Source organism: Salvelinus sp. IW2-2015, linkage group LG7 (genome assembly GCF_002910315.2).
Source record: "Salvelinus sp. IW2-2015 linkage group LG7, ASM291031v2, whole genome shotgun sequence".
In the NCBI taxonomy this organism is placed as follows: Eukaryota; Metazoa; Chordata; class Actinopteri; order Salmoniformes; family Salmonidae; genus Salvelinus; species Salvelinus sp. IW2-2015.
Window position 1 is genome coordinate 10,280,051 of NC_036847.1, and position 21,839 is coordinate 10,301,889.

Genomic DNA, 21,839 nt, shown 5'->3' on the forward strand with positions numbered 1-21,839 from the left:
TCTTTTCAGCACTATTCATTCATCTTTTCAGCACTATTCATTCATCTTTTCAGCACTATTCATTCATCTTTTCAGCACTATTCATTCATCTTTTCCAGCACTATTCATTCTTAAACTAAGGCGCATGACATGGTTCTATGTGCCAATAATTCGGCACAATCAACTTTAAAACTTTTTTTTTTCAATTGCTTCCGTCTTGGAGCTAAAATTGGGATGATGTATACTGTGCTAATGCACATACAAAAATAATAATAACGGAGAGCACTGTACAATACAGCAAAGTTTGCAAATGAGGCATTTGTGGTAAGTACATGGGGCCGCCATCATAATACACCTGGAAACTTCAAATCAAACATTTTCTGTAAGAAAGTATTGAGGAAAATTCCTTTTGGAATTTCAGTTTACTTCCTGAATTGACTGAATTCACATGGAGTTGACCCCAACCGTGATAAAAACACTTGTTTACTGTATGACAAATGTACTGTTATGGCTAATGGTACACTTAATGGTATTCTTTAAAAAGACTGTTTCTAAWTCCCTTTTTCAATAATCACATAGTATGCCATCATATATAAATGTTAGTGACACTTTTGTKACTGGTTAGGCTGCGGTCTTTATGGAAAGTGTCAAAATGATAATTTCCCCTCAATAGTTATTTTTCCTTTGATACCAAATTAATCTCTCCCTCACTAACATAATTGCTACGCGTTACAACAACACTGAAAGTCATTACATTTTACAAAGCACCTTGGCTTTGTAATTTTAAACCTTGGCTTTGTTATTTTCCTTTTTCTTTTATTCGGAGGGGGGATATATTTGTTATTGTCAGAGCCAAAAGGGACAAAACTAACAAAACGACATCAACAACAACCAAATCCTCAGAGTGAGCTTGGTGGCGTTGTATATTTGGAGCTGGCTTCATTTCAGCCCCCCCCCCCAGAGTACTGTTAGTGAGTACTGTTTTCACCAGATTTTATCAGATACAAATCTCGCCCTCCTCTTCTCTTTTTACGGGCTTCGCTCAGCGTCTTTTACATTCGCACAGGAGACGCTGCCATAAAGGCGCTCTGCTCTGGCCAGTTAAAACAGCCATCTGTGGAAAACATTATGAGAACGATTAATCTGAACCTCAGTGGAACCTTGTTGGACGGTTGGAGGACAACTGATCCCCTGGGTGTGTTGTTGTATCATAGCGACCTCGATCGCTCTCTTATAAATTCACTGTTATGAGCTAAGGAGAGGGGAGTTCATTTTCTATGTTTTAGGATATTGCTCTGCCTGCTTGTTCAGTCTTTCTCAAACCTTTCCTCTGGGACGAGACGTTTCACAGTTCTGTTTTAGCTTCATCTGATTCATTAATCAAGGGCTTGATGATTAGTTGACAACTTGAATCAGGTGTGTTCGCTCTGCGATAGATTAAATACATGGGAGCACATAGAGCAGCTGTCCTGGTTGAGTCTTGTTGTGAACGGCTTTGTCGCCCATGTTGTGCCACAGAGACCAGGTACACAGTGGAGGACATCGAGGGAGCCCTGCTCAAGCAGCTGAAGGCAGCCAAGGAGACGGCCATCATGGTGAAGAAGCCAGAGGAGGAGAACATTCGCTTCACCAACTACGGTAGGACAAGCACCTGCAGGATTGGCTTGCATTGTGTACTGTAATTGCAAATGTGAAGTGGTATAAGGAGATGAAATGTATAAAAATGATTAAATAAAATGAAGGCATGATTAGACGTTTTTTGGTCGTTGAATAAAAAAAGTCCAAGACTTACGCTCTCCTTGACATTCGCTGTCTCTCTGAATGTCTCTCTCTCTCCATCAGGCCTCTCTTCCCTCCCCTACTTCACCACAACCACCACTACAACGGCCACAGCCACCACCCCCACCGCCAGCCCCTCCCCCTTCATCACAAGCCGTCCCCCGGGCACCACCCGCCGCCCTTACACCAGCCGCCGGACCACCACCGCCCCCTCGCCAGTGACCACCCCGGCCCCCACTACTACCATCACCCCCCTCCACAGGACCAGGCCTGTGCCCCACCACACCAAGGCCCAGCGGCCCTGCGACTCCCACCCCTGCCGCCACGGGGGCACCTGCGAGGACGACGGTGCCGACTTCACCTGCATCTGCCCCGCCGGGAGAGGGGGCGCCGTCTGCGAGAAACGTGAGTGTGGAGCCCCCCTCCTTCCTTCCTTTGACCCACACACAGACACACACGCAGACACACACGCAGACACACACCCTAGGTAGTTTCTCTTCAGAGTTTGGGTCAGTGACATTAATGATCTTTGAAAAAAGGAGTTGGAATGAAATGCATAAAGTTCAACACAATCCCATAAGAGAACATTAGGTTCCTATTGATGTCCTGAACTGACAGTGCTGAGCTAGAACTGACCCCCTACCGTGCATTAAAGACAAAACCCAAATCCATACAGCTTATATTAGATTCCAATCTATTTGACTCAATAGACATCCAGCATCTACCAAAGTCCCTACACCCGCTATCTAAATAACCAATGAGGTTAGCGACCACTGAGCACTTTACCAATCAACGCTAAAGTAAACTCATATCAAATCAGCGTCTGCTGCGCCGAGCCACAAAATCAAGCTTGGAGTGCCGTCGGAGCACTCTGAGCCTTTTTCCTTCGTTTCTCCCCTTTGGTGGTCTGATAAGGAACCACCTCACACAGCTGCATCTTAACATAATTGACCCTAATTTCTTTGATAGGGATTAGTTGGTAGAAATCAGTGTGTGTTTGAGTCGGAGTGCGTGTGAGTGKCTAAGTGACGGCTGCGGCACAACACCTTGGATCAATCAAATCATTAGATGAGAGGATTTCATCAACCACCATTCTCCCGAGACGGAGAGAGACGGCTCAGGAGTCTGTTGAGTTTGGCGAAAAGGATGATAATGATGATATAATAGTGTGTGTGTGTGTGTGTTACAAAAGTCTGATTATAAAGTCGAAAATACGTCTTTTCCTACCTGACGATACACACCAGCACACATTCTGTTAGTCACGGGTTCTCTCCTTCCGTCTGTTTGTTGGGCCAGAATAGCTGAACTAGGCTCTTGTCTCCAACTGTTTAACATGTACAGACCATAGAGTTGGAAAGAGGGCCCACCCCTTATCTTTGCCATTGTCGCTTCTGCCACAGGCTTTGTGGTTAGCGTGTTTACCTCTATCCAACTCTATGGTACGAACCTTATACAGTATGTGACACCCTCTCATCGCCCCTGTTTTCATAGTGATCAAGTACTTCATTCCGTCGTTCGGGGGTAAGTCCTACCTGGCCTTTGACACCATGAAGGCTTACCACACGGTCCGCATCGCCATGGAATTCAGGGCCGCCGAGATGACGGGCATCCTCCTCTTCAACGGCCAGGACGGCAAGAAGGACTTCCTGTCTCTCACCCTGGTCAACGGCAAGGTGGAGCTCAAGTGAGTTGACGGGAGGAGGGGATGAAACAGAAAGTAATAAACCAGGAAGAGGTTCAGTTAACTTCTTATGGCTGCATCCCGCTAACGGGATCGATATGACAACAGCCAGTGAAAGTGCAGGGCGCCAAATTCAAACAACAGAAATCTCATAATTAAAATTCCTCAAACATACATGTGTCTTATATCATTTTAAAGGTAATCGTGTTGTTAATCCCACCAAAGTGGTCCGATTTCAAATATACTTTTCAGCGAAAGCACTACAAACGATTATGTTAGGTCCCCACCAAACACACAATAAGCACAGCCATGTTTTCGCAGTGAAATATGAGCAGTCACAAAAAGCAGAAATAGAGATAAATTAATCACAACCTTTGATGATCTGTCATCAGAGACACTCATTAGGAACTTCATGTTACCACAAGTACATGGCATGTGTCGTTGATAAAGTCATATTATATAAAAAAATCGTGAGTTTACATGGCGGCGTTACCCATGTCCAACTAGTTCCAAAACATCAATGATGTTTGCATAGCCACCATCGTTTCAACAGAAATACTCATCATAAATGTAGAGTGATAACTACAAGTTATACACATGTAATTATAGATATACTCTCCTTAATGCAACGCGGCTGTGTCAGATTTTTTTTTTTACAATTACGGAAAAAGCAAACCATGGCAATAATCTGAGACGGCGCTCAGAACAATAGCCAAATTAGCCGCCATGTGGAGTCAACAGAAACCAGAAAATACATGATTAAATGTTCCTTACTTTTGAAAAAACCATTCTAGAATGCAGTCCTAGGCAAAATCCCAGGTCCACAATAAATGCTTGATTTGTTCCGATAATGTCCGGTTATTTTATGTCCAATTAGCTACTTTGGTTAGCGCGTTTGCGTTAAAACAATTCCAAAAGATACACAAAGCGCGTCCACTGTAACGTGACGAAATGTCCAAAGGTTCCTCATACACAGTCAAGTTAGAAACATGTCAACGATCGTACTGAATCAATCTTTAGAATGTTTGTTAACAACATCTTGAATAACGTTCCAACCGGAGAATTACATTGACTTCAGTTGAGAGATGGAACGGAGCTGCCTATCACGTGAACGCGMGTGGTCAAAGCATGGTCAGMTCGTGGCAGTGGKGACTAATTCCTGTCTCCTTCGGCCCCCCTTCACATTAGAGTCATCAGACAAAGTTCTRTTGACTGTTGACATCTAGTGGAAGCCGTAGGAAGTGAAAACTCATCAACATCTCGCTGTAATTTCATTGAGAGCTTGGTTGAAAATCTGCCACCCTCAGAAAAAATTCAAACAGGAAGTGGAACTTCTCAGGTTTTTGCCTGCCATATGAGTACTGTTATACTCACAGACATAATTCAAACAGTTTTAGAAACTTCAGGGTGTTTTCTATCCAATACTAATAATAATATGCAAATATTAGCAACTATGACTGAGGAGCAGGCCGTTTACTCTGGGCACCTCTGTGCACCTTTCATCCAAGCTACTCAATACTGCCCCTGCAGCCATAAGAAGTTAACAGGGATGTGAAAACAGTGAGCTGTAGATGGACCCAGAACGACATAAGCTTGGTTTTGTTTGGGATGAATGAAGGGGTAGAGGCTAAAATGAGACAACTTTTAATATTTTTTTCACACACATGCACACACTCTCTCTCTATTCACACATGTGTATTAATACATGAATCTCTTTCTCTCTATTCACACATGTGTAGTTAATACATGAATCTCTCTCTCTCTATGCACACTGGTATTAATACATGAATCTCTTTCTCTCTATTCACCACTGTGTATTAATACATGAATCTCTCTCTCTCTATGCACACGTGTATTAATACGTGAATCTCTCTCTCTATTTACACATGTGTATTAATACATGAATCTCTCTCTCTACTATTCACACATGTGTAATTAATACATGAATCTCTCTCTCTCTTATGCACACGTGTATTAATACGGTGAATCTCTCTCTCTATTTACACATGTGTTATTAATACATTAATCTCTCTCTATTTACGCCATGTATTAATACATTAATCTCTCTCTCTCTATTCACACATGTGTATTAATACAAAATCTCTCTCTTTATTTACACATGTGTATTAATACATGAATCTCTCTCTCTCTCTATTCAGAAATGTGTATTAATACATTATCCTCTCTCTATACACATGTGTATTAATACATGAATCTCTCTCGCTCTATGCACACATGTGTATTAATACATAATCTCTCTCTCTATTCACACATGTGTATTAATACATGAATCTCTCTCTCTATTTACACATGTGTATTAATACATGAATCTCTCTCTCTCTTTCTCTATTCAGAAATGTGTATTAATACATTAATCTCTCTCTCTATTTACACATGTGTATTAATACATGAATCTCTCTCTCTCTATGCACACATGTGTATTAATACATTAATCTTCTCTCTATTCACACATGTGTATTAATACATGAATCTCTCTCTCTTTACACATGTGTATTAATACATGAATCTCTCTCTCTATTTACACATGTGTATTAATACATGAATCTCTCTCTATTCAGAAATGTGTATTAATACATGAATCTCTCTCTTTTACACGTGTATTATTACAATGAATTCTCTCTCTCTCTATCAAATGTGTATTAATACATATCTCTCTCTCTATTACACATGTGTATTAATACATGAATCTCTCTTCATTCTAGACACATGTGTATTAATACATTAACTCTCTCTCTATTACACATGTGTATTAATACATTAATCTCTCTCTCTCTATTCACATGTGTATTAATACATGAATCTCTCTCTCTATTTACACATGTGTATTAATACATGAATCCTCTCTCTCTCTATTTCAAAATGTGTATTAATACATTAATCTCTCTCCTATTACACATGTGATTAATACATAATCTCTCTCTCTAATAACATGGTTATACAAATCTCTCTCTCTATCACACATGTGTATTAATACATGAATCTCTCTCTCTCTAGTTACACAATGTGTATTAATACATGAATCTCTCTCTCTATTTACACATGTGTATTAATACATGAATCTCTCTCTATTATTCACAATGTGTATTAATACATGAACTCTCTCTCTATTTACACTGTGTATTAATACATGAATCTCTCTCTCTTATACACATGGGTATTAATACATGATCTCTCTCTCTATTTACACATGTGTATTAATACATTAATCTCTCTCTATTACACATGTGTATTAATACATTAATCCCTCTCTCTCTATTCACACATGTGTATTAATACATGAATCTCTCTCTTTATTTACACATGTGTATTAATACAAGAATCTCTCTCTCTATTCCAGAAATGTGTATTAATACATTAATCTCTCTCTCTATCACACATGTGTATTAATACATGAATCTCTCTCCTATTTACACATGTGTATTAATACATAATCTCTCTCTCTCTATTCAAAAATGTGTTATTAATACATTAATCTCTCTCTCTATTCACACATGTGTATTAATACATGAATCTCTCTCTCTCTATGCACAATGTGTATTATACATTAATCTCTCTCTCTATTCACACATTGTATTAATACATGAATCTCTCTCTCTATCTTTACACATGTGTATTAATACATTAATCTTCTCTCTATTCACACATGTGTATTAATACATGATCTCTCTCTCTATTTACACATGTGTTATTAATACATGAATCTCTCTCTCTATTCAGAAATGTGTATTAATACATTAATCTCTCTCTCTATTTACACATGTGTATTAATACATGAATCTCTCTCTCTCTATGCACACATGTGTATTAATACATTAATCTCTCTCTCTATTCACACATGTGTATTAATACATTAATCTCTCTCTCTATTCACACATGTGTATTAATACATGAATCTCTCTTCTCTATTTAACACATGTGTATTAATACATGAATCTCTCTCTCTATTCAGAAATGTGTATTAATACAAGAAATCTCTCTCTATTTACACATGTGTATTAATACATGAATCTCTCTCTCTCTCTCTATTCAGAAATGTGTATTAATACATGAATCTCTCTCTCTATGCACACCTGTATTAATACATGAATCTCTCTCTCTATGCACACCTGTATTAATACATGAATCTCTATTTACACATGTGTTAATGCATTAATCTCTATCTCTATTCACACGTCTCTTGGCAACTGTAAATCAAATCCTTCTTGAAATAAAAGAGAATAGAACATTATGTTAATGTCAATGAGTTTCGAGCTCTAAGGATCACAGTGACTTGCTTATAAAAAAAAAATAAAGTTAAGAAATATAATACCATACAATCTCAACCAAGTTAGCTTTAGGTACAAATATGACAGTTAATCAGGTGTGTCTGTGCACCCATGAATCTCAAAACTGTTGCCTTTCTCCAGGTCTACCTTTTGTGGGGTTCTTGTATGGGTTTCCCATATCCAGTTTCCCATATCAACATTAAGCCTATTACTGGACTAAAAAGCACTTTTTTCATTGCAGATTATCCATTGAGCATATACACTGAGTGTACAAAACATTATGAACACCTGCTCTTTCCATGACACAGACTAACCAGGTGAAGGCTATGATCCCTTATTGATCTCCCTTGTTAAATCCACTTCAATCAGTGTAGATGAAGGGGAGGAGACGAGTTAAAGAAAGATTTTTAAGCCTGGAGACAATTGAGACATGGATTGTGAATGTGTGCCATTCAGAGGGTGAATGTGCAAGACAAAATATTTAAGTGCCTTTGAACGGAGTACGGTAGTAGGTGCCAGGCGGATCCGGGTGGTGTCAAGAACAGCATGGGCCAGCATCCCTGTCGAACACTTTCGACACCTTGTAGGGGAGGGGGGACATGCAACTCAATATTAGGAAGTTGTTCTTAATGTTTTGTACACTGTGTATAAAGCTAATGGTTTGCTTCCCACCCCCAGGTTCAACACAGGTTCGGGCACAGGCACCTTGGTCAGCAAGGTCCAGGTTAAGCAGGGTCGCTGGCACCAGCTGGTAGTGACAAGGAACCGGCGCAACGCCATGCTGAGCGTGGACAATGAGACCCACATCGACGGCGCCAGCCCCCCCGGCACCGACGGCCTCAACCTGGACACACACCTGTTCATCGGAGGGGTGCCCGAAGACATGATGACAGAGTAAGGCCTGACTTGAAGCATATACATAAGTAAATGTTATGTATGTATGGTTATATATTATTATACCATGGTATTGTTGAATAGTTGTTTCTTATTGGCTTAAAGGGTATTCTAGGGCGTGCATTATTTCCCTATAAAGCACGGTATATCGACACAGGAGAATTCAATGGCGATAATTCATTCTTACATGTTTTGTTTGAGCTGCTTTTTAAAGCACAAGGCAAATTGAAGCATTATTGGTACTGCTGAATGTGAACGTCATAATAGCATGCTAAGACTGTTATGTTAGCTAAGACTGTTTGGTTAGCTAAGACTGTTATGTTAGCTAAGACTGTTTGGTTAGCTAAGACTGTTTGGTTAGCTAAGACTGTTTGGTTTAAGCTAAGACTGTTAATGTTTTAGCTAGACTGTTTGGTAGCTAAGACTTGTTTGTTAGCTAAGACTGTTTGGTTAGCTAAGACTGTTTGGTTAGCTAAAGACTGTTTGTTAGCTAAGGACTGGTTTGTTACTAAGACTGTTTGTTAGTAAGACTGTTTGTTAGCTTAAGACTGTTTGTTAGCTAAGACTGTTGAGCTAAGACTGTTTGTTAGCTAAGACTGTTTGGTTAAGCCTAAGACTGTTTGGTTAGCTAAGACTGTTTGGTTAGCTAAGACTGTTTGGTTAGCTAAGACTGTGTTGTTTAAGACTTAAAGAACTGTTTGTTAGCTAAGACTGTTTGTTAGCTAAGGGACTGTTATGTTAGCAAGACTGTTTGGTTAGCTGAAGACTGTTTGGTTAGCTAAGACTGTTATGTTAGCTAAGACTGTTTGGTTAGCTAAGAGCTGTTTGGTTAGCTAAGACTGTTTGGTTAGCTAAGACTGTTTGGTTTAGCGTAAGACTGTTGTTGGTTAGCAAGACTGTTTGGTTAGCTAAGACTGTTTGGTTAGCTAAGACTGTTTGGTTAGCTGAGGACTGTTTGGTTAGCTGAGACTGTTTGGTTAGCTAAGACTGTTTGGTTAGCTAAGACTGTTTGGTTAGCTAAGACTGTTTGGTTAGCTGAGACTGTTTGGTTAGCTGAGACTGTTTGGTTAGCTAAGACTGTTTGGTTAGCTGAGACTGTTTGGTTAGCTGAGACTGTTTGGTTAGCTAAGACTGTTTGGTTAGCTAAACTAGCAAGTCTGTTTGATTACCACGGCAACTACTGTAGCTATACAGTAAACTTCCTAGCTACTTCAGTGGATGTTGAACACATTTCCTACAGCAAATGGAACACATTTCTAGTGGCAAATGTGTTCAATTATAGCCATGGTATGATAATCAACTCAGGGCTCTATGCGTTCTCTGGAGAATAATACAACTCTGTGGAAGGTTAGTTCCACTCCGCTAGCCCGTCGTGGAACACATCTTCCACGTCGTTAATTATTTTCCATAGAATGCATAGCCCCTCACTGATTATCCCTTATGTATTTGGAGAAAAGATGATTCATGGAGAAATACGATTTTAGTTGTTGAGTTATATGAAAACCGTTGTCAGGAACTCTCCTGTACTCACATAGTGGTTTATTGAGAAGCACATACAATGAGCAGTATATGGTTGTTTTTTTCCGTCTAGCACCTGTGTGTATTTTTCCTGTTTTTCACTGAGTTAAATAACTGTCGGATGGTTGCCATTCACACACTCTCTGTCCCCCTCCCTCTCCCTGCCTCCATCCACAGTGTGAAGGAGAGAACCTCCATCGGTACGGGTCTGGTGGGCTGTGTGCGCATGCTGGACGTCAACAACCTGGTGTACAACCTGCAGGAGAAGAGTGGCAACGTGCTGTACGGCACCGGCGTGGGCGAGTGCGGCAACAATCCTTGCCAGCCTAACCCTTGCAAGAATGGCGCTCCATGCCAGGTCAAGGAGGCCGAGATGTTCCACTGCAAGTGCATCAACGGCTACTCCGGTGAGCCAAACCTTTTTCATTTCTAACAACGGACCTCCAGTTCTCCTATATATCTGGGATCAGATAGGATTTGTTTTCTTTTAAATACTTTAGCTGCTCTTGATTGAGCTTGCCGGCTGGCGAAATGGAACCAATAACAATGGAATAGTCCCCAAAGTGCAATCCTCGCCCATCTTGCTTGCACTCCGGTCAGGCTCAAACAAACGCTCAAAAGTATACAAAAGCAAGCCAATACTATTTCAACCCGTGTCTAGGGAATTCCCCGCAGCCAGGTTTTAGCTATTACATCTTGTATAAGACTTTTAGGTGTGATGCAGTACAGAAACATTAAAGACTATAACCAAATCCCCTCGCTTGGTCTTAGCCCCCTCTCGCCTCTTTTAGAGTGGTCACAGTCCGCTAGGTCTAAGCTAAGTGTTGTTAAATGGTACTAGCCACCCTCCAGGCCTAGTGAAGCATGGCCCCTATAGCTTTTAAATTATTCTGCTGCTCTCTGCCTCCAGCAGCACACTCCACACACACAGACTAGGAACCAGTTTGAGAGGAGAAATACGGGAGCTTTGTGGCTTAATGATTAGCCTATTTATGAACTTGGTAATGCTAAGACTGGGTATGTATGCAAAGAGGGAGAGACGAGAGGTAGAGAGAGTGTGTGTGAGAGGGAGAGTAACAGAGATGGGGGAGATAGAAATGGATAGAGATAGTGTAATAGATGGCTATGGGAGAGAGCCTTTCTTCAGAACTCAGTGGGAGGGGTTCATTACAGCATTCTCCTCGCCTCAGACGGCTCTGGCTACGGAAATAATGATGGCTGAATTGGGATGTGTCCTGGCTAGTGTAGGGCAAAGCCATTTCAGCCATCCGGGAGCCATTCAAGCCACCTCTCCCACATCCAGGAACTAAGGCTCCATAAGCATAGCAGAAAGGCAGCAAAGGGTGCTTGGGTCTTTCCTTAATCTGCACATTTAATATTTCTAAATCCTATTAGAAAAGGACCTCTTTTACTGAGGAAATCCATCGTCATCCTCTTCTCACACAGAATGGAGGCAAAATGGTCTGAAAAGATTGGGTTGTATTTATTAGGGCAAACCATAGTAAAGCGTTTCGTAATGGGAAATGAAAAAGAGCGTTTCTTATTGGATAAGTTCAGGTAGTTTCAGTCCATTTCTTCACGTTGGTGCCAACTGAATACAACCCTGGTTTTTATAAAAGAAGGGGGTTTGAAGATTCTCTGGTTCTAATTTGAGGTTGTTATTTTTTTCTGGTGATGGCGAACTCCAGGTCCGACGTGCGCCGACACCCACAACCCGTGCGAGCCCAACAGATGCCACCCCTCGTCCCAGTGCCAGGTGCAGCCGGAGGGAGGGTACAAGTGCGAGTGTCCCATGGGTCGCGAGGGACGCCACTGCGAAAAAGGTACTGCCACCATCTTTAAAATAAGTATAACCTAACGTGTGCGTGTGTGCGAGTATGAGTGTATCTGATTTGACATTTTAATGTCATATCAGCCCTACTTGAACAACAAACATTTTATTTCAAAAAGGAAACACCAGAAGCGGAAAACAACAACATTTGCTTACGATAACACAACGTATGGTACAGCACATCATTTCGATGATCTGTTCTCCATGCTAGCATGGCCCCCCTCGCATATCATCCTGCCTCAGTGTTCCGGTCAGGATTCACGGTGGAAAATCTACCCAAATGTCCCTCTTTTCCCCCCCGTCTCCTTTTCTCTCCGTGTCGTGACGCTCCGTCTCTCCATCCTGCATCCTGAGGGATATCAAATGYAGAGACGGGCCACCGCCTCCAGGGTCTCTGGTGCACCGAGGAGCGTCGCAATTGGCCCGTCGGGCTGTTAGCACAATCGTCTCGGTTTCGGTTGTTTGCGAGCCTTACCATAGCCCTTCTCCGTCTCTCTCCCGCCCACAGGTGTTGTGTTGAAATGCGTTCGCCTCTACTAAGCTCCACGGGGAAGCGGGTTGAAGCATTGGGCCGCATCTTGGTATGAGATCCTAACACACCGGAGCTGCGTTTGAAGTTTAGCATTAGCGCTTTCAGCGATTATGTTTGCAACAGTTTTTTTGCTTTCTTTTTTCCCCCACCACATCCACCAAATTCTCATGGATGTTTTCAGAATATAAAAGCTTTTAAAGACTGAATGAAAAATGAAGTTTGGTGTTCAAAAGTGAAGTCTATTTATTCGTACTTAGACACACAGGCATAGATAAATACGCGCAGCCTGCTCATACATTCACACACACGCACACAAAGACGCACACTCCTAGCCCCACTGGGTCACAAGTCCCAGTTAGCAGGTGATTAAAATAAATTGGGGGGAACTGAAAATCACTGTGAGGGGAAGAGCGTCTCACGCGCTGAGGGCTTCGATGAAATCAATGAGATGACTAATGGCATCAATTCTCTGCCTGTGGTGATTAATGAAGAAGTCACTCAGCCTGAGTGTCTGGCCAACACAGGTTTTGGATCAGATAAGAAGCCCTCTTTCAGCGGCTTATGTTAAGGGCTGTGCTGAGAACAGTTAAAGGGATACTTCGAGATTTTGGCAATGAGGCCCGTTATTTACTTCCCCAGAGTCGGATGAACTCGTGGATACCATTTTATGTCTCTGTCTCCAGTATGAAGGAAGTTAGAGATAGCATGCTAGTAGATACCCATAGACTTCCAGTCATTGTGCTAATGTTAGTTAGCATTGGCTCGCGAAACTACCTATAACTTTCTTCGTACTGGACACAGACATAAAAATGTATCCTTTAAAGAAAGGATCCTTCAGATCAGATATGGAGAAAAATGATTCAGTGGCGAATGCTTTAAAGGCTATACTGGGAACATTTAAAGACAGGTGGTGTGGCCAACCAAGTGAAGCCCTGGGTAGACATCGTTGTATTGATAAGTATAAGAGTGCCCCTCCCTAGTATTTGTCTGCAGACCACCATTCAACCACACAGAGCTGYTGTCCTGGAACTCCATGTGAGATTTTCTGTTCAAACCATCTATCGGTCTACTTTCCTTACCTCCCTTTACCTTGTCACTCACTAATCTTCCTTTAAATGTTCTTTTTTTTAACGAAAAAATGTGATTGTTTCATATGATCGTGTCTTGCTTTTCGTGTATTGTGTAGTTGATGAGTGTGCTTGTTGTTTGTTGATGTGTTAATGCAGGGCTCATCTGCGAAAGAGACCGGGGTCTCACCATTAGTAAAGGTTCAATAAAATACAACAAGGATCTGATGTCACGCCCTTATCTGAGTACCTGGACATTTTCTTGCGACGAAGCCTATGTAGTGTGTGTGTGTGTGTGCATGCCTTTTGTACGTGTGTGTGTAGCTCATGGAACTAAAATCATCTACCCCTCCACTCTGTAAACTGGCTGAGTTCCAAGGTAGCTCTTTCCTTTCCTTATTATGACAGCCGGTTTGACAGTTTGTCTGCAGCGGTGCTCCTATTCTCCTCTCCTCTGTGAGCGTTGTTAGTCGTCTCCTGCGCAATGGCTAATTAGCTTTCTCCTCTCCGTCTGCCTCCCTTCCCCACCCTGACTCAGCGAGCTAATCCTGCCTAATTACCAATGAAAAGAGCCTTGCAGCCCCAAACTGTGTGTCGCACACAGTCTGGGTGGATGAAGACTAGGCAATCCTTGTTATCTAAAACGGACCCCCTGGGTGGGTAACACTGAGTTCACCCAATGTCCCCCTGACTTGCTGCATAAGCCATATTATTGCCGTACACATGCATAGTGCTGTCGTAAGGATGACATCATGCCTGTTGTAATGCATTCCGTGTTCTAACATTTTGTTTTCAGTGTCGGAGAAGAAAGGGGCCTACATGCCGTTCTTTAGTGGAGACTCTTACCTGGAGCTGAAGGGATTGCACACCTACGGTCACGATCTCCAGTAAGTCAAACGCTCTTTTCACTACACAGACTCTAGGAATTACACACACGACAGCATGTGTCCACATGATCTACCGGAGTTGGTACTGAGGAGTTGTGAATTGATGTAATTGCAGATAGATACTTTAAGCTGTGCCTTGGGCAGAACAGTCCTATGGTGGATAGAGTAGAATAGAATTAAATGGAACAGAACAGATAATCGTCCTCCATAGAAACAGAATTCTATAGAAATATAAAGTACTTCGTTACATTTTGTATGTTGTCGTCTATGGTGGGAATCCTTGTCAGTCTTGTGTAGGTCACACAAAGGAACACACAAGCACAGTTAGTCACAGAGGACATACAGTGTCTTGAGAAGGTATTCACACCCCTTGACCTTTTACACATTTAATAAAATAACGGTAGCGAGGCTATATACTCTGTTCTGGTACAGAGTCAATGTGCGGGGGCAGTGGTTAGTCGAGGTAATTGAGGTAATATGTACAGTTGAAGTCAGAAGTTTACATACACCTTAGCCAAATACATTTAAACTCAGTTTTTCACATTTCCTGACATTTAATCCCAGTAAAAAATCCCTGTTTTAGGTCAATTAGGATTACCACTTTATTTTAAGAATGTGAAATGTCAGAATAATAGTAAAGAGAATTATTTATTTCAGCTTTTTTTTCTTTCATCACATTCTCAGTGGGTCAGAAGTTTACATACACTCAATTAGTATTTGGTAGCATTGCCTTTAAATTGTTTAACTTGGGTCAAACGTTTCAGGTAGCTTTCCACAAGCTTCCCACAATAAGTTGGGTGAATTTTGGCCCATTCCTCCTGACAGAGCTGGTGTAACTGATTCAGATTTGTAGGCCTCCTTGCTCACACATGCTTTTTCAGTTCTGCCCACACATTTTCTATGGGATTGAGGTCAGGGCTTTGTGATGGCCACTCCAATACCTTGACTTTGTTGTCCTTAAGCCATTTTGCCACAACTTTGGAAGTATGCTTGGGGTCATTGTCCATTTGGAAGACCCATTTGCGACCAAGCTTTAACTTCCTGACTGATGTCTTGAGATGTTGCTTCAATCTATCCACATAATTTTCCTGCCTCATGATGCCATCTATTTTATGAAGTGTACCAGTCCCTACTGAAGCAAAGCCCCCCCACAACATGATGCTGCCACCCCCGTGCTTCACGGTTGGGATGATGGTCATTATGACCAAACAGTTCTATTTTTGTTTCATCAGACCAGAGGACATTTCTCCAAGAAGTACAATCTTTGTCCCCATGTGCCGTTGCAAACCGTAGTCTGGCTTTTTTATGGCGGTTTTGGAGCAGCGGCTTCTTCCTTGCTGAGCGGCCTTTCAGGTTCTGTCGATATAGGACTCGTTTTACTGTGGATATAGATACCTTTTGAACCTGTTTCCTCCAGCATCTTCACAAGGTCCTTTGCTGTTGTTCTGGGATTGATTTGCACTTTTTGATTGATTTGCACAGAACGAGTCTCCTTCCTGAGCGGTATGACAGCTGCGTGGTCCCATGGTGTTTATACTTGCGTATTATTGTTTGTACAGATGAACGTGGTACATTCAGGTGTTTGGAAATTGCTCCCAAGGATGAACCAGATTTGTGGAGGTCTACAATTTTTTTTCTGAGGTCTTGATTTCTTTTGATTTTCCCATGATGTCAAGCAAAGAGGCACTGAGTTTGAAGGTAGGCCTTGAAATACATCCACAGGTACACCTCCAATTGACTCAAATTATGTCAATTAGCCTATCAGAAGCTTCTAAAGCCACTCCACAAGACATTTGTGGAGTGGTTGAAAAACGAGTTTTAATGACTCCAACCTAAGTGTATGTAAACTTCTGACTTCAACTGGACATGTAGGTAGAAGTAAGGTGACTATGCATGGATAATAAACAGAGAGTAGCAGCAGCGTCAAAATGAGGGGTGGGGACAATGCAAATAGTCCGGGTAGCTATTTGATTAACTGTTCAGGAGTCTTATGGCTTGTGGGTAGAAGCTGTTAAGAAGCCTTTTGTCCTAGACTTGGCGCTCCGATACCGCTTGCCGTGCGGTAGCAGAGAGAACAGTCTATGACTAGGGTGGCTGGAGTCCATGGCAATAGGTTCAGGAGTAAATAATTGCTTAACAAGTCACACAATAAGATGAATGGACTCACTCTTTGTGCAATAATAGTGTTTCATATGATTTTTGAAGGATTAACTCGTCTCTATACCACACACATACAATTATCTGAGGTCCCTCAGTCGAGCAGTGAATTTCAAACACAGATTCAACCACAAAGACCAGGGTGGTTTCCCAATGCCTCGCAAGAAGGGCACCTGGTAGATGGGTAAAAAAAGCAGGCACTGAATATCCCTTTGAGCATGGCGGAGTTATTAATTACACTTTGGATGATGTATCAATACACACAGTCACTACACTCAGTTGACAGAAAGGAAGGAAATGGTGACTTTAAAACAGTTACAGAGTTTAAAATAGCTGTGATAGGAGAAAACTGAGGATGGATCAATGACATTGTAGTTACTCCATAATACTTACCTGATTGAGAGAGTGAAAAGAAGGAAGACTGTACAGAATACAAATATTCCAAAACATGCATCCTCTTTGCAACAAAGCACTAAAGTAATACTGCAAAAACAAAAAGTTTTGTCCAGAATACAAAGTGTTATGTTTGGGGCAAATCCCCACATTACTGAGTACCACTCTCCATATTTTCAATAATAGTGGTGGCTGCATCATGTTATGAGTATGCTTGTAATCGTTAAGGACTGGGGAGTTTTTCAGGATATAAAAGAAACGGAATGGAGCTAAGCACAGGCAAAATCCTAGAGRAAATCCTGTTTCAATCTGCTTTCCACCAGACACTGGGAGATGAATTCACCTTTCAGCAGGACAATAACCTAAAACACAAGACCAAATCTACACTGGAGTTGCTTACCAAGAGGACAGTGAATGTTCCTGAGTGGCCAAGTTACAGTTTTGACTGAAGTCTGCTTGAAAATCTGTCAAGAATTGAAAATGGTTGTCTAGCAATGATCAACAACCAATTTGACAGAGCACAAATAATTTAAAATAATAATAGCCAAATATTGTACAATCTAGGATGTGCAAAGCTCTTAGAGACTTACCACGAAAGACTCACAGGTGTAATCGATGCCAAAGATGATTCTAACATGTATTAACTCAGGGGTGTGAATACTTATGTAAATTTGATTTTTCTGTATTTCATTTTTCAATATATTTGCAGAAATTTCAAAAAACACGTTTTCACTTTGTCATTATGGGGTATTCTGTGGAGATGGGTAAGATTATTATACTTTTTTTTTAAATCCGTTTTGAATTCAAGCTGTAACACAACAAAATGTGGAAGAAGAAGAAGGGGTGTGAATACTTTCTGAAGGCACTGTAGTGTCACATTATAAAAAGGTCAGATAGACAGAACAATTGAAAGACAGACAAGCACCGTAGACCAGTGGTTAATACCAAGTCTGGCCTCCGTTCAGTGCCGGTATTTGCTTTCTGTTTGTCTTTTGCCTGGCGTTTGTTTACCATTGTTGTTTGTGTTTTGTCTGCAGCCAAAAGGTCAGCATGACAGTGGTGCTCATGGCCAATGACTCCAACGGCATGATCTTCTACAGCGGCCAGAAGACGGACGGCAAAGGTGACTTCATCTCCCTCTCCCTCAACGACGGCATCCTGGAGTTCCGCTATGACCTGGGCAAGGGCCCCGCTGTCATCAGGTGGGCACCGCACTAGAACCCCATAGTGATTTTACTCTAGGACCCCATAGTGACTCTAGTCTAGAATCCCATAGTACTCAAGTTTAAAATTGCATAGCGACTAATCTAGAGCCCCATGGTTACTCTAGTTTAGAACCCCATAGTGACTAGTAAGGAAAACCGTATCAACTCTAGTAAAGAACCCTATAATGACTTTTGAACCCCATAGTGACTGTAGAACATAGTCTGCACTCCTTGTTAGCTGGGTTATTTTGGTCTCTTTTGATTTTAGATTGCACTTGTGTGTGTTGTTTTGAGACGTCCCTGACCTCTTGACTCGTTTGTGTGTGTTCCTCTCATGCAGGAGTAAAGATAAGATCAAGATGGGCGTGTGGAACACAGTGAACCTGGAGCGGGCCAATCGAAAGGGAGAGATTAACATCAACGGAAAGGACCCAGTCAGAGGAGAGTCGCCGGTGAGACAGACAGAGAGAGTTAGCATGCTAGGCTTATCAGACGTCTTTATGATTAGCCTAGCTATTAGCATGCAAGGCAAACCGGCTATGAGTATGCTATAATACAAGGCAATATGCAGCCTTTGCTTGTGCTTAGCCTGCGCTACTGGGGAGGATGGGCTCGTGGTAATGGCTGGAGCGGAATTAGTGGAACGGTATCAAATACATCAAACGCATGGAAGCCATTCCGCTGTTTGATGCCATTCCATTTGCTCCATTGCAGCCATTGTTATGAGCCGTCCTCCCCTCAGCAGCCTCCTGTGATATGCCCTTATCAAAGGATGCGTTCAACCTAATGCACTGTATTCTCCCAGAGTTCACTGGTGATGATACACCAGAGCTGACTCGGCAAAAACATTTCCCTAGTTGAGGACCTCGATAAGGGCATACACTCTACCAGGGTTGTGTTTGAAAACACATTCCACTGTCTTCTGACAGCTCGTCAAGGTGAGAAATAGTATGCTCGAGACGTAGAGGCTACGTCTCTTATCTGGAAATGACTCCTCCCTTTTAAAAAAAATAATCATTTTTATCTGCCCTATTTGACTCTGCTGACATGCCTAAACAGTAGTACAATCTTGTTCCTATTTGTTGCATTCACGAAACCTCTACGGCCCGAGTGGTATACACCCGTTAGTATGACTTAACTGATACCTTTGAGCTCCGAATAAATAATGATAGCCAAGCAATAAACCAGATACATGGGCCTAAGTGAGAGAAATCTAATAGCTAGATGTGTCCGCAAGTCATCCAATTAAATTAAACAGTGTAATTTGTGATTAGGAACATGTACACCCGCAGCACGCATGTCAACTCCAAAGCCGCCTCATGCAAGATGCTCTGCCGTCTCCTTTTCACTCTTCTTTTTTCTTCCTGTTCTTCGTATGGTAATTATGTTTCACTCCAGCAAAATGGGCAGAAAATCATATTAAAAGAGTAGAACAGGGAGAAGGGAAAAGAGAGGGGGGGGTGAGCGAAGGCTAGTGATGGAGGAGCTCTATGCGAAGAGGCTCCATGCAGGATTTAGCTGGCAGCTAATTCTCTCCTACTCCTGCGTTTACAATGACGAGGGGAGCCAGGGTGTCCCGCTGCACTCAGAGAGCGTCTTTGATATAGATATCTTACATAAAGTAATTATACCTGGGATGGTAGTTTCAGTATTGCAGGATATCTTTAAACAGAACATTTTTGCCACAAATCCATGCATGCTTTCTCACACAAACAGACAAAACACTGTCTGCAGTGGCTATATGGTGGATCTGAATTCTGTCTGAGCCGCAGTGGTTCTAGTCCAGCTGCAACTTCCTTATTAAGGTCAATTTCTCTTTTTCATTTATTTTGCGTGGCAGCCTTCTGACCTTCGGGCTTCACAGTTTGTGTTGTGCGGTTTTATGTTGGTTCGATGTGTGTGTGTGTGTGTGTGTGTGTGTGTGTGTGTGTGCTGGTGGTTTAGTGTGTTTTGGGTGTTTTTTGTTGGTGTGTGTGTGTGTGTGTGTGTGTGTGTGTGTGTGTGTGTGTGTGTGTGTGTGTGTGTGTGTGTGTGTGTGTGTGTGTGTGTGTGTGTGTGTGTGTGTGTGTGTGTGTGTGTGTGTGTGTGTGTGTGTGTGTGTGTGTGTGTGTGTTGCATGACTCTCCGCACACCGACATCCGTTGTTCGCTGCTCTTCTTCTGATAACCTTTTTTCCCTCCTTTTCTCTTACTGTGTGCTGTCTGGAAACTAAGAAATCACGGAAGGTAATAAGTCCCATCCACCTTAGACATATTTCATTTCTCCACTTTCAGCTTCAATTTCATTTCGCCACTTCTCATTCCCATGCGCCACCATACGACAGTTATTAGACTATAGAACTGACAGGGGAAAAGGGTCTGTGTTTAGTGCTATCATTTCATACACAGTACCGAAGTAGAGACATTTGTTAAAGAACTCGGTTTGGCTTTCACCTCAGTCCATCTGCTGCGTAGGCGGAGGGAGGGAGGAGGGGAGTCGGTTATCTTTCTGACCGCCATTGTTCCTCGCAACAATGAAACGTGTTCATTAGTCTCTCGTGGGCGGGGATTTCTCTCCTGCGCCGTGTAGCAGTCGAGAGCGAGAAGAAGAGCGAGAATAAAGTAAAGAGAGAGTGGGGTGCCAAGCCAAGCCGGGCTGTTCTTTTGTCATGTACTTTCTTTTGCGAAAGAGAAACAAAACTCTCCATATCATAAAGTCACTCGATCACTCACTCACTCGTTCACTCATAACCGCACACAACAGCACTGACAACGTCCATTCTATTAGACTGGCCTGTTAGCAGCGTCCAATTCACTCCTATTCRGAATCCAATATGACCATTCAAATTGATAGAAAGCATGTTTATTATATATTATTATAAAATTCAATATTAGTGGATTGGATTTATATAKCCATTTTTAAAATGCTTCAAGTTGTTTACATTATAACGGGGAGAATCGCATGTCAACTTTAATCCTGAATCAAAATAGAGTTGATCCCAACTGTTAGTCTTCACTTGCGCATCCCCTTTAGCTAAAGTGTTAGGGATTATAGGAAACCGGGCCCATTTCGGCACTTTGTTATCCCCAGGCAGCCACAGGTGACCCACTCGACTGGGCTGGAGGTCTTGGCCCGGGTCTTCCTTTCTGTCAGAGCTCACTCCAGGCGCACCACACAGCAAAGCCCCACTGGCCTATACCCTCCACCCTCCAGCTCCCATCTCAAATAAAAGCAGGACCCCATGCCAGCTCTCTTCACACATAACCCATGTTTACTTGGCCCCTTTCATTATTTTTCCACCAATTACCTCRGCTTTTCCCTCTGGCAATTACTGCCCTACATAAACATAAAGATCCGTAATTCCTCCCTAAGAGTGGGCCTGTACTTCCTGCGCAGAAGGAATGCTGTCGTAATTGGAGGCAGCTCTCCTGCACCTTTCTGGATGGAGCAAGGGCCTGATTTCATGATCGTCTGCTGCGCAAATGAACGGCCAATTAAAGGCCGCGGCTYGCTCGGCGCCGGAAAGGTCGCCGGTATAGTCAGTCATTCATTAGAGAGACTTTCATATAAAAAAACACTTTCCATACCGTCTCTCCAGCCGCACCAGGCGACTCTCTTTGTAGCCCTTTTCTTGTGTTTTGTACTAGATAA

General features: G+C 42.2%; 1 pseudogene; it reads left to right on the top strand.

Moving 5' to 3' along the window:
• Positions 1-21,839, top strand: part of LOC111966913 (agrin-like) — a 164,712-nt pseudogene that overhangs the window by 128,158 nt on the left and 14,715 nt on the right.